Source organism: Engystomops pustulosus, chromosome 2 (genome assembly GCF_040894005.1).
Source record: "Engystomops pustulosus chromosome 2, aEngPut4.maternal, whole genome shotgun sequence".
Lineage (NCBI taxonomy): Eukaryota > Metazoa > Chordata > Amphibia > Anura > Leptodactylidae > Engystomops > Engystomops pustulosus.
In genome coordinates this window covers 97,564,746-97,576,453 of record NC_092412.1, presented here as the reverse complement: position 1 = coordinate 97,576,453, position 11,708 = coordinate 97,564,746, and positions in this window count along the sequence as shown.

The following is an 11,708-nucleotide window of genomic DNA, read 5'->3' as shown; positions in this document are numbered from 1 at the left end:
TCCAATGAATGAGTGTTTCATTTAGTACAATTAGTTGAAACAAAACTGATTTTGACTATTTGTTACAAAACGGCAGAAATTAATATTAGATTTATTACATAATATTTTTAAAAGAATAATGTAGCTATGGTCAATTTATGTCAGTTCCTTGGAAGGGTCTTTGAATGGATTTGGTAAAACCCCTTACATCACATGCTGTTTGTGTCCACACCATGTCCAGTTCCAGCGAGAACAAGCAATGATATTAATTATTTGTTGCAATTATACCTAATGCAAGTATATACAAAAAACACATGCCATATCTATCCTATAATTCTGTACAAAACTACCATTAAATGAATGGTTTCTGATATTTTAACAAAATGAATCTCAATGGCTCCCAGCTGCTGCTCTCTTCATTTGGCAGCTAGAGCATTGGCTTTCTATGCTACTTTGTCTGCTTCAGTTCCTTCTCACTCACCTATTGAGCGCCCCTGACCCCAAGGTACATGTGTGTCCAGTATGTTGGTGATATAATAGGCCAGACCACTTGTGAAAAATTTTCCACAGCCAATTCCTCTTTGCTTCTGGTTATAGAAGGCACCTTTCCCCACAGGGAGGTGTCTCAAATGTTGACATCCCTAGCTTACTATTTCTGTGGACAGTTGTCCGCTATGCTATTAAAATGGTAAAATCTTGAACCTAAATATATGGCTTTGCAATTCTGGTTCTGACAATCTTGACATAATTTGATCCTGATTCGTATCTGCCTGCCCTGACTTTTTTAAATTATTTTCTACTTTCATTCATGTTTTTTTTTTAGTTAACTGTTTTTATTTATATTTAAATTTTTTATTAACGATTTTTATATTTCAGTAATCTACAGACTGTAATGCAGCAAAATAGCATAGTAGACAATGCCAATACCTCATTAGATATCAACCAGTGAATATACAATTCAATTAAGAACAATGGTAGAAAACGTGAAACCAAGATAACAAGGCAAAGCCTCAAAGAGTACAGTGGCCCTTTAGGGGCCAACTATTATAAAATTGTTAAACATATAGATATAGACATAGACCTGAGGGGAAACATAGGAGGGAACACAGAAGGGAAAGAGGTGGTACTTTTACTCACTGATTGGGGGGGACCGGCCCAATGTTGGGGCTTTTTCTCAGCATTCATTCCTACCTGTCCAAAAGTCATCCCATGGGGCCCAGATGAGGTTAAATCTATCTACTGTGTTTTGAAGGAGTGCAGTGAGGTGCTCCATTTTCCGCACCTCCTGTATCCAGGTACATAGTTCAACCTGGGACAGGGGAGTAGATTGTTTCCATTTGGCTGAGATCATACACCTATCTGCAGTAAGTACATGTAGTAGTAACTTAGCTGCCTTGCTATTTAGATGTTTGGGGAACACATTCAATAGACACATGGCGGGATCAAGAGGGAGATTGTGATTAAGGACTGAGGATATCATATTGACCACCATTCTCCAGTACTCACGAATGGAGGGGCAGTGCCAAAAATGTATGGGACAGATGCTCCATCTTCTTCGCACCTCCAGCATAGGTCAGGGAAGTCAGGATATATGCGATGTCGCAGAGCTGGGGTGTGATACCAAAACATTAATACTTAAGGGATAAGTTAGAATTTTATTAATAGTCAACATGAGACCTGCTGTGGATAGCTCCATTTTGCATATTCTCTCAAATTCTGTGGGTGCAGAGACCATAGTGGAACCATATAGAGAAATGAAATAAGATTTAATTTGTAGATAACCGAAGAGAGAAGATGATGGGAGTTCAAATCTGTCTTGTTTGTCTGGGAAGTCCAGGATGGATTGGAAGCCAAAGTCTACAATATCGGCAAAGCGGAAAAGGTTCTTAATAAAACAGGGTCTCGACATTTGTCCCATAAGGCTAAAGAGCAAACATGGGTTAAATAAAAAGGAAGTCATGGGTAAATGTTGAGATTCCAAGGGAAAGCGCCGTTTACAGTCGATCCATATTGATCTTGTATGTGTTATTGGTCCCAGCAGTGGGGAGTCAGAAGTGGTTGTGGCAGTGGCCCAAAGATAGGCATTGGGGAGAACTGGAGTGCTCCAGAGGTTCTCTACTTCCATTCATTTAAAATAGGCTGGCAGAGTGGACCACACCGGAATCCGACGGAGGTGGGCCACCCAATAATATTTGACTATATCTGGGACTGCCAAGCCCCCTAATCTTTAGGCTGTGTCATTAGCTTGAAGGGCAGTCTGTGGCGATTATGCAACCAGATGAATTGGAGGAGAGAAGTCTGGAACTCCCTAAGGACTCAGAGTGGAACGGAACTGGGAGGGTCTCAAAATTATATATCAACTTCAGGAGGATTGTTATTTTTATGGCAGAAATTATCCCAAAGAAGGAGATTGGTATTTTATTCCACTTGTCTTGTAATTTTCTTAGAGAATCAAAGGGGGGGGGGGGGGGGAGTTGCAGGAGTATTATGTTCTGTAGCTAGAGGTCAGATTTACCCCCAGGTACGTTAGAGAGGTTGACTGCCACCTATAAATGTAATTGGATTGCAGGAGCACTAACATATCCTGGGGTAAGTTAATAGGAAGAGCTTCACTCTTGCCAACATTGACCTTATACCCTGAGAGTTTGCCATATTCCTCCAATAGTCTGTGCAACTTGGGGGGCGTGAGATGGGGTTTGGTGATGGTCAGCAGAATGTCATCTGCAAAGAGAGACAGCTTAAATTCCTTATCCCTCACCATCACTCCTCCAATGTTCACAGACCACATGATAACTGCCGCCAGGGGTTCAATGCAGAGTACAAAGAGAAGGGGTGATAGCAAACAACCCCGTCGGGAGCCGTTACAAATGGGGAATCTAGTTGATGAAGCATGGGGGAGTTTGATGAAGGCCAAGGGGGTGGAGTACAGGCCCTGCATAGCTGTTAAGTACAGACCCTGCAAGCTATAGAATTTTAATGCCCGGAACAGGAAGTGCCAACCCAACAAGTCAAAGGCTCTCTCCGCGTCCAAGCTTAGGACAAGAGGTTCGCCACCTGTTCTGTTAATCACATGGATAAGGTCAATGGTGTGTCGAGTGTTATCTCCTCCCTGACGCAAGGGGATAAACCCCACCTGATCCTTATCAATCAGCTGAGGGATCCACTGGAAAAGTCTATTGGCCAGAATTTTGTGAAGATTTTACAATACATGTTCAGTAAGGCTATAGGCCTATAATTAGCGCCTTCCATGGGGTCTATCCCAGATATAGGGATCAGGGTAATATGGTAGTGGGAGATTTCCCACCGGATCGGTGCACCATTAAGAAAAGTATTATATAAGGCCAGTAGGTGTGGGGCTAAAAGTGGTTGAAACGATTGATAGTATAGGTACGTCAGTCCGTTAGGGCCGGGGGATTTACCATTGGGAAGGGATTTTATGACTTCAGTCAGTTCTTCCAGCTCAATGAGGGCATTAAGAGTACTCAATGCCCCAGGAGGCAGTCGGGGGAGGTTACAGGATTCAAGATAGGCATCAATCTGTAAGTTGCGAGCTCCAGGGTCTGTGGGGAGAGAGCTTGGAAGGTTATAGAGATCGGCAAAGTAGGTTTGGAAAAAATCAGATATCGCTTGAGATCGTACAGTTGGGGCGGCGGATGGAGTATGCCGAGGTTCTACCAGCCTCCTCCCTCAACCGGTGGGGTAGTAATGTGTGGACTTTATTACCTTTCTTGTAAAATTTTTGTTTTGAGTACATTAGCAATTTTTCCGTGCTATGTACAGCTAAGTCTTTGAGTTTAGCCCTGCTTTCGACCACCTGTTTGAGACGTATCTGGTAGGTTAGGGGCATTAGCTAGTGTTAGTTCTAATGAGCTAAGGTGGGTCTTCAGTTCCATTTCCTGCTTCTCTTTATCCCGCTTCATACTGACAGAAAAAGCAACACACTGGTTCTTCACCATGATCTTGTGGGCCTCCCACAAATTGGGAAAGGAAACTAGGTCTGCATTGTTATGGAAGTATTTTACTGGAAATATAGCCAGTGTCTCTCTCTGAGCTGTTTTTTTGAGGATTGTCTCATTCAAACTCCAGTGGTATGTTCTGGTACACATATGATGCTATGAGAGGGCTAAGGAGAGGGGGACATGATCTGACGACATTATTGGTCCCAAATCTCCAGTTTCCATTAGTCTTAGGGTCTGTATGGATCCCAGATTTATCGCTAGTTGATCTGCAAATGCAGAGAATGGCAGATTAAAATCCCCTCCCAGGAGCAAGGCCACTGGAAGGAGGTTAGAGATATGTCACAGGACCTTTTTGTAAAACGCGATCTGTCCCACGTTAGGGGCGTAAATATTACACAGGGTAAGGGGGAGACTACGCACGGAGCCATGGAGAATAATATATCTTCCCTTGGGGTCAGTGATAGTGTTAGTGATCTGAATAAGGCAGGAACCCGCTATAAGAGTGGCCGCTCCCCCTCGGCGTCTATCACCATTAGCAAGGAATGAGGTTCGGTAGGAGCTTTTTGCAAATGCAAAGGAGCCGAAGGCATCAAAGTGGGTTTCTTGTAAGAAAACCATGTCTGCTTTCTGAGAGAACAGTTCTCTCAAGGTCATACGCCATTTGGCATTAGAGTTCAGGCCTTTAACATTTAGCATTAAGAATTTAACCACTGCCTAGGAGGTGTAGAGTTGAGGAGCATCTTTTTAAAGCTTACCCTATTCCTTGAAGAGGTCGACCAGGTTGTGGTTTGGATCGGGTGAAACCGAGGGAGGAACAAAAGGCAAGGGAGAACCATAAGAAACTGGAAGTTAACAATATCCAACCAGCGTTATTAGCAGTTGGTTAGTCTGCCTAACAGCACCCCCACTACCTGCTAAGAGATAGGGGTCTCACCCCACGGAGCCGGGGGTGTGCCCTGACTATCTGGAAAAATTGGATTTCCAGCCAGAGGGGTAATCCCTAGTCAAAGAATAACAGGAGTAAGAGAGGAGAATAAAGAATAGGTAGGATCCAGAATGTAGTCCTGTAGTGGCCAAGGGAACCCACTTAGAATTCCGGCAGGGCAATCTGCTTAGGCAGATCTCCATAGTGGTGAGAAAAGATCACAAAGCTAAAAAGTGTCTCAAAAGGTTTTGGTGATGTCGGGGGTCATCAGGCATATCTTTTCTTCTGTATTTGTGACCACTCAGGTGGGGGTGCAGGGAGAGGGGGGGGGGGTGATCTCCCAATCAGGAATGTCCGGGACTTCCAGGTCCCGTGCCTCACAAAAGTCCTCTAGGTCCTCATAAGAGTGAAACAGAGATGTTTGGCCATTGTTGTTAGCCATTAGGGCAAAGGGGAAGCCCCATCGATATGGGATGCCTTTATCCCTCTGCTGGGATAGTAGCAAACGGAGTTGCCGCCTTTTGTGTAGGGTAATGCAGGAAAGGTCAGAAAATATCTGTACAGTGGCTCCTGCATATTTGATGGATTCCGTCTTCCTGGCTTTTCTCATTATTAGTTCCTTAAGCTCAAAGTCATTCACACAGAAAACTTTGTCTCTGGGCCTGGTGGTGGTGCCACAGGGTGTTCGATGGGCTCTGTCAAATTTGATCTCATGGGTGGGAGGCTGGTTGAGAATTTGATTGAACAGGGACTCCAGCAGCGCTCTCACATCCTCAGGGCACTTTAGTTGGGGCACACCACTGATTCTTAAATTGTTGCGGTGCCCCCTACTGTATAGATCTTCTAGATGGTGGGTTCATATCCCATATAGTGGTGGCCTGAGCCACAGTATTATCCTGGAGTCAGACCACAAAAGCTTTGCATCATCATGAGCAGTCTCTAGCCCTTCCACTCTTTCTACCAGGGAACACAGGTCTTCTTTTACTTCTATGAGGCTCCTAAAGTACACTTTAGTAGGTAGATTCAGGAATAGCATGTGAATTTCAGAGGATACAGTAGTAGAAAACTTTGCCAGTGGTCTGCCTGAGGAGACGAATCTACTGGGAGATCCCAAGTGACAGCTGTCAGCCGCCAGGCCTGTTAGGGATGGAGTGACACATAGATCCTCTTCTGGGGGGATATGCCAGTCTGTTGGGACAGCCATTGGGGGGCTAGAGCCAGGGTTGGGAGCACCTAGTGAGGGCAGGGGGGATTGTGCTTCAGGCTTGGAGGGTACCCCCTGAGGCCCTGCTGGCAAACCTCCACCCTCCTGATGTTTGTGTAAGTGGGGGCTGCTGCTGGGATCCCAGTCAGCAATTCCCTGGGGAGATGGGGGGCCAATCACCTGCTTTGGTCCAGCCTGGAGTGGAGTGGCTGGGAAAGTCCCCGTGTCACAGTCCCCTTCCTGGGGAACCAGGACTACGGCCTCTCGAGGTGTGCCATGGATGGGAGCAGGTATGGCAACCGTGGCTGTGTCCGCCCAAGATGGCACCCATAGCGCCCCATGTGACCCAGGACCTGGTGGGTGGGGGAGATGGACCCTACCCGAGCCTGTGTCTGCTCCTTCGGTTGCTGTTGCTTTGGATCAGCAGAGTGCATTTTAGCAGCTAGTTCTGGTTCACTAGCTAAACGAGAATTGGAAGGCTTCTTAAATGAAGTATACTAGTCAAATAATAGACAGTATTACTCTTTACACATGACAGACAATTCTACAGAGAATGAAAGAAACTTTTATAATATATTCAAATATACAGTTAAACATTTTCAGGAAAAAATGCATTCTCTTTCACTTCTCAGTATATTCTTCTCATCTTTCCTAATCTGATGTCCACTCTGTAATCTGTACTATATCAATCTTGATCCTCCTTGAAGAATGTATAGCTCCCAGAAGTATCAAATTACATGTGCCTATAGATGTCTATAGAAAGGGCTGGGGGGAGGAGACAAACGTAACACAGGGTTAGAGACATAGAACAGAGACAAAGACACAGGCAAACAGCTACAATCGCTTCTGCAGAAATCAGGGTACTGATATAAGTATATGCAAGGTATTATAGAAGCACTCTTTGGCCCCACGGGAGTTAACCCCAAGACAATCTCTAGCACCCGAAATCTGTCAGGTATATCCAGACACTTCAAAGAAATCCACTCAGGAAACATGAATAGCATGTCCGTGACAGCTATAGAGCAAGTAGCACGCCCCACCAGAGGAGGGAATTGGAAACAATTGCTTCTATCTAGAGAAGCATATTGGATACTGAGTCTGGATACCCGCTATCCAAAGGGGCTTAACTATCGACAGGACCTTTTGTATTTTTATTAACATATAATAAGCTATATTCATGTTACCTGTCTTTAGATGTGTAAGTCAGCCGATGACAAACCCCCCCCCCCCAGTACCCCAGTAGGCGTGAGATTTCCATGCCGGAAACCTGTGCTCTCACACCACAGACAATACTATTTAATCTTGCCACGGGTCAGAGCTAGTTAAGTATGACTAAGGACTAACACGCAAAAAGTCCGAAACGCGTTGTGTCTTGCACTGCTTGTTTTCTGTGTCCATGTCCCTGCACAAGCACTTTTTAACAATGAAGAATTAAACTTTTGGAATAATTTTTTAACAGTCGTTTACTATTGGATTTACTTGTATGGATGCTGGATTCCCCGTTTTTCTCTCCAATTTGTGCCTCTTGCGATTAATATACATCACTGTGAACTTCCAGACCAGTGATAGTGGATATTCCGTGCACCTGGCTTGGACTACCATTCAGAAAGACTGCAGCCGTCAAGGGGTGAGCTGTTACCAGATTTTTTCTTTCTTACTATTCACTGTTTGGCCCCAGTTGCCCTTGAGTTCCCATGTGAATTAATTGGTGGTGTGACCGTCATTCTATGCACGTCTAATGTGCTGTTGGAGATACATAGCTATCCCTGAAGTCTCATAGTAGTGAAAAGAGCAATGGCTGAGCATATTTGCATTATTGCTCCATTTTATAGGGAACTAGGGGGGAAATTATTGACCCTTTTTCTCCTTCTTGCAGAAAATTGCAAAAGGGCACACTTGTATGCCTAAGATCACTGATGCCATGTGGCCCCTGCTCCAATTGTTTTGATATGCTCTATACCAGTGATGGGCAACCTTTTGAGCTTGGTGTGTCAAAATTTGCCAAAAAAACGAGCATAACTTGGGTGGTGTGTCACCTTGACAAAAAAGCATGATTTTGTTATATTTATAATTTAAATAACTATATGTATGTAATATGTATAATTATTTAACTTCTAGGGTACTTTAACCCTAGGTTGTCTGATTGATCCTACCATGTACTGCCATTCTACAGTATGGCAGTATATGGGGATTTTCCCAATCATTTATTACTATGTGCAAATTGCACATTGTAATAGATCGGTTACAATCAGACAGATGTGGAAATGCTTAGTAACCTGCAAACTTTCAGTCATGAAAGTTCACAGGTTATAGTGAGGGTGCAGGTGCCGCTGTCCACATCTCCTTCATGAGGAGCAAAATAACCACAATGTCTGGCGATTTGCAAGGAGTTGCGATTATTTCAGGGCTTGTACATCACAAAACTGACACAAAAGCCCAGATGACTGTCTTCTATCATACAGTGCACTGACCTTACTCACTGTATGATGGGAGTGGTTGTCCTCCCTCATCCCTGCTGTGGAGATGGTCAGTGTAGAGGTGGCAGAGGTACACTGACATTACTCACTGTATGATGGGAGTAGTTATCCTCCCTGGTCCCTGCTCTGGAGCTCGTCAGTGTAGAGGTGGCAGAGGTACACTGACATTACTCACTGTATGATGAGAGTTGTTGTCCTCCCTCATCTCTGCTGAGGAGATGGTCAGTGTAGAGGTGGCAGAGGTACACTGACATTACTCACTGTATGATGGGAGTAGTTGTCCTCCCTGGTCCCTGCTCTGGAGCTCGTCAGTGTAGAGGTGGCAGCTGCTGGGACATCACACAAGGCAGCAGCAGTGTAGCCTCTGTCTGTGCTGCCTTCCCTCCCCCCTCCACAACACAACTAGGAGCTGCAGGGGAGTCTCCTATGGCCGGATCACCTCTCCTGCTGTGCCCCGGGATGACACACAGCTCACACAGGGGGGGAGGAGGGGGAACAACTACTAGCTGCAGAGTAGTCTGCTATGGCCGGGTCATCTCTCCTGCTGTGCCCTGTTCTGATACCTGGAGACACGAGGCACAGCTCACACAGGGGGAGGGGCCGGTCCAGGGGAGGGGTGAGTGCTGGGAGCTCACTGCAATCTCACTGCTTCCCGGCTACTGCACCGCTACTCAGCTGTGTAGGAGCCGAGGATGAAACTCCCGGGCGGCTGTGTGTCAGTGAAAATGGCTACGCGTGTCATAGGTTCGCCATCACTGCTCTATACTATCAAAAACATAGACAATATGCACTCAATATATATTATATCTGTCTATAAGATGCCCACATGGGACATTGGGAATCGCATTTTTACGTCGGGTTACACGAATTTTACCGTTTTTGCACCGATTTTCCCTGAATTGCCTTGGGATTTTGGGGCACGCGATCGGATTGGGGCGCATCGGCGCCGGCATGCAGGCGACGGAAATCAGGGGTGTGGCCATCAGGAAACCCGTCTGATTCGGAGAAACCGCCGTATTAAAAAAAAAAAAAAAAAATGTGTCGCTTGACATGCGCTTACCTGCACCCGGCCTGGCTTGGTGAACTTCAGTGAACTCCAATGTTATTCAGTGCAGCAGTGACACCTAGTGGACATCGGGGGAACTACCTTAGTGAATCGCCGGAAGACCCGAATCCTCCACAGAGAACGCACCGCTGGATCGCGAATGGACTGGGTAAGTAAATCTGCCCCATTGTCTTCTATTGTCATAGATTAATTTTCCTATATAGTTTGTTTAATTTACTGAGGGTTTACATTTTCTACTTATATTTGTATGATGAATTTAGGATTTTGCTAAAAGTATGTGATGAATTATTAAATAAATGAAATAATAATGTTAGAGTTGTAAAAAAAAACTGGGTATGAGCCTAGTAGCAATGGCATTTTTCTTATGTTTTGTCACATTTAAGTTAAAACTACTGTCTAACCACCTTAACACATTAAGCACACCGCCTAAAATGGCATTCATGACACAGCACTTTTTTACATTTTCCCTGATCAAATATCTAAAGACATGACTTTTTTATTCTTTATCTGATATTTCTTGTTTTTCAATCTTGGCTTACATTTTGTGACTATCCCTTTGCACTCCAATTTTTTGCCAAATTTGCTAACTCTATTGTTACCTGGACCTTCCTTTTGTGTTATTAGTTTGTGAGTCTTGTTTCATGTCCTCACTTTGGCATAGGGAAGTATGCAAATAAATTTTCCAAGGTGGGAAATGGAAAACGTACTTGCATATTTCCAAGAATTCCATAGAGGAGCATCAATGGCTATGAGTCTATACACGCCTATAAGCGGGCCTTTATTGGCAATCTCTCCATAAGGAGAACTCTTACTTCCTGAACTGGGAGGAAACGTTGCCCAGTTACTGGCCACTGGTTAGGGTGGACCCAGTTGGTAGACAGGCAGAAATTGGGGTGTTCAGATTTAGGGATCACTGTCCTGTCTGTTGTCCCTGAATCTAGATTCCTCATTACATTGTCTTTGTACTTGTTGCTTCAGTGAGGTGACAAAGACATGTTACTGATTCAGTCATTGATATTTTTCAGGCCAAAAATTAAAGCCATCAAAAAGTACATAAATACATGTCCAATAACTGATCTTCAATTGTTTGGATTATTGACGATCATCTGTTCATTCAAGGCTACTTTAATATTGTTGTAATGGCTATTATATTTGTCTGTCCTGGCTGTCATTAATTGTCTTTTTAGGATACTTTAGCACCCAAAGAATAAATTGTAAGGTTTTCTGTATAAAATGTATTACAGTTCTTTACATAATTACATATTATTGAACACATTTCATTCTAAAAATACTAATTTTAATTTTATATTTAAATCTGCCAACAGCTAATTATTTTGGATTCACTGTTTTGACATAAAGGTAGTTGGTGAGCAGCACTGAAGTAACACATTAGAACTATTTGTTGAACCTATAGCTCTGAATGATTGGTAAGCATAAGTAAAAACCCTTACTTGTTATGAGTTAGTAACAATGCCTCCAGAGGTATAAGTGTGAAGTTCTGTAGATCATTACATTTTCATTGCTCTGGCATCTAATACATACCTAAGTTCAAGGTTTTGAATTTCTCTACTCATAAATAATAGCTGCCGCATAGTGAAATATGTGTTAGATTGGACCAGAGATTATGTAATTTTATACAGATTAGGAAAAAAGTAAAATAGAAATTGATTGTTCATTAGAAGCCAGGACTATGTCTTACCAGCAACACAAGTATTTTTGTTACTCAGTGTACAGGATATTACAATCTTATGTGGGATAAAGTTGTATATCACATACTCTAATTTCTTACAGCGGTAAAGAACACCATAGAACCTTCTAATTTGGTGAATTCTCGAGTTATAACAGTGTAACACATAATTATTACTAGTAGCTCCGTTGTGGTCATAGCAGTTACATGGAAATTTCTTTAATCTCATATAAGGTAAAATAAGGACTAAGCTTAATTGACACATTTTTGTCTTAAACTGTGTCAGAGTACAATGTGCCAAAGAAGAACACTTTCTTTTATAAAGCTGGCTGATATTTTGGTCGAGTGGTTGTCAGAGAGCAGATATATGGCTGCTATAAGTTGTTGTAGATATGGACTATAATTTATTTA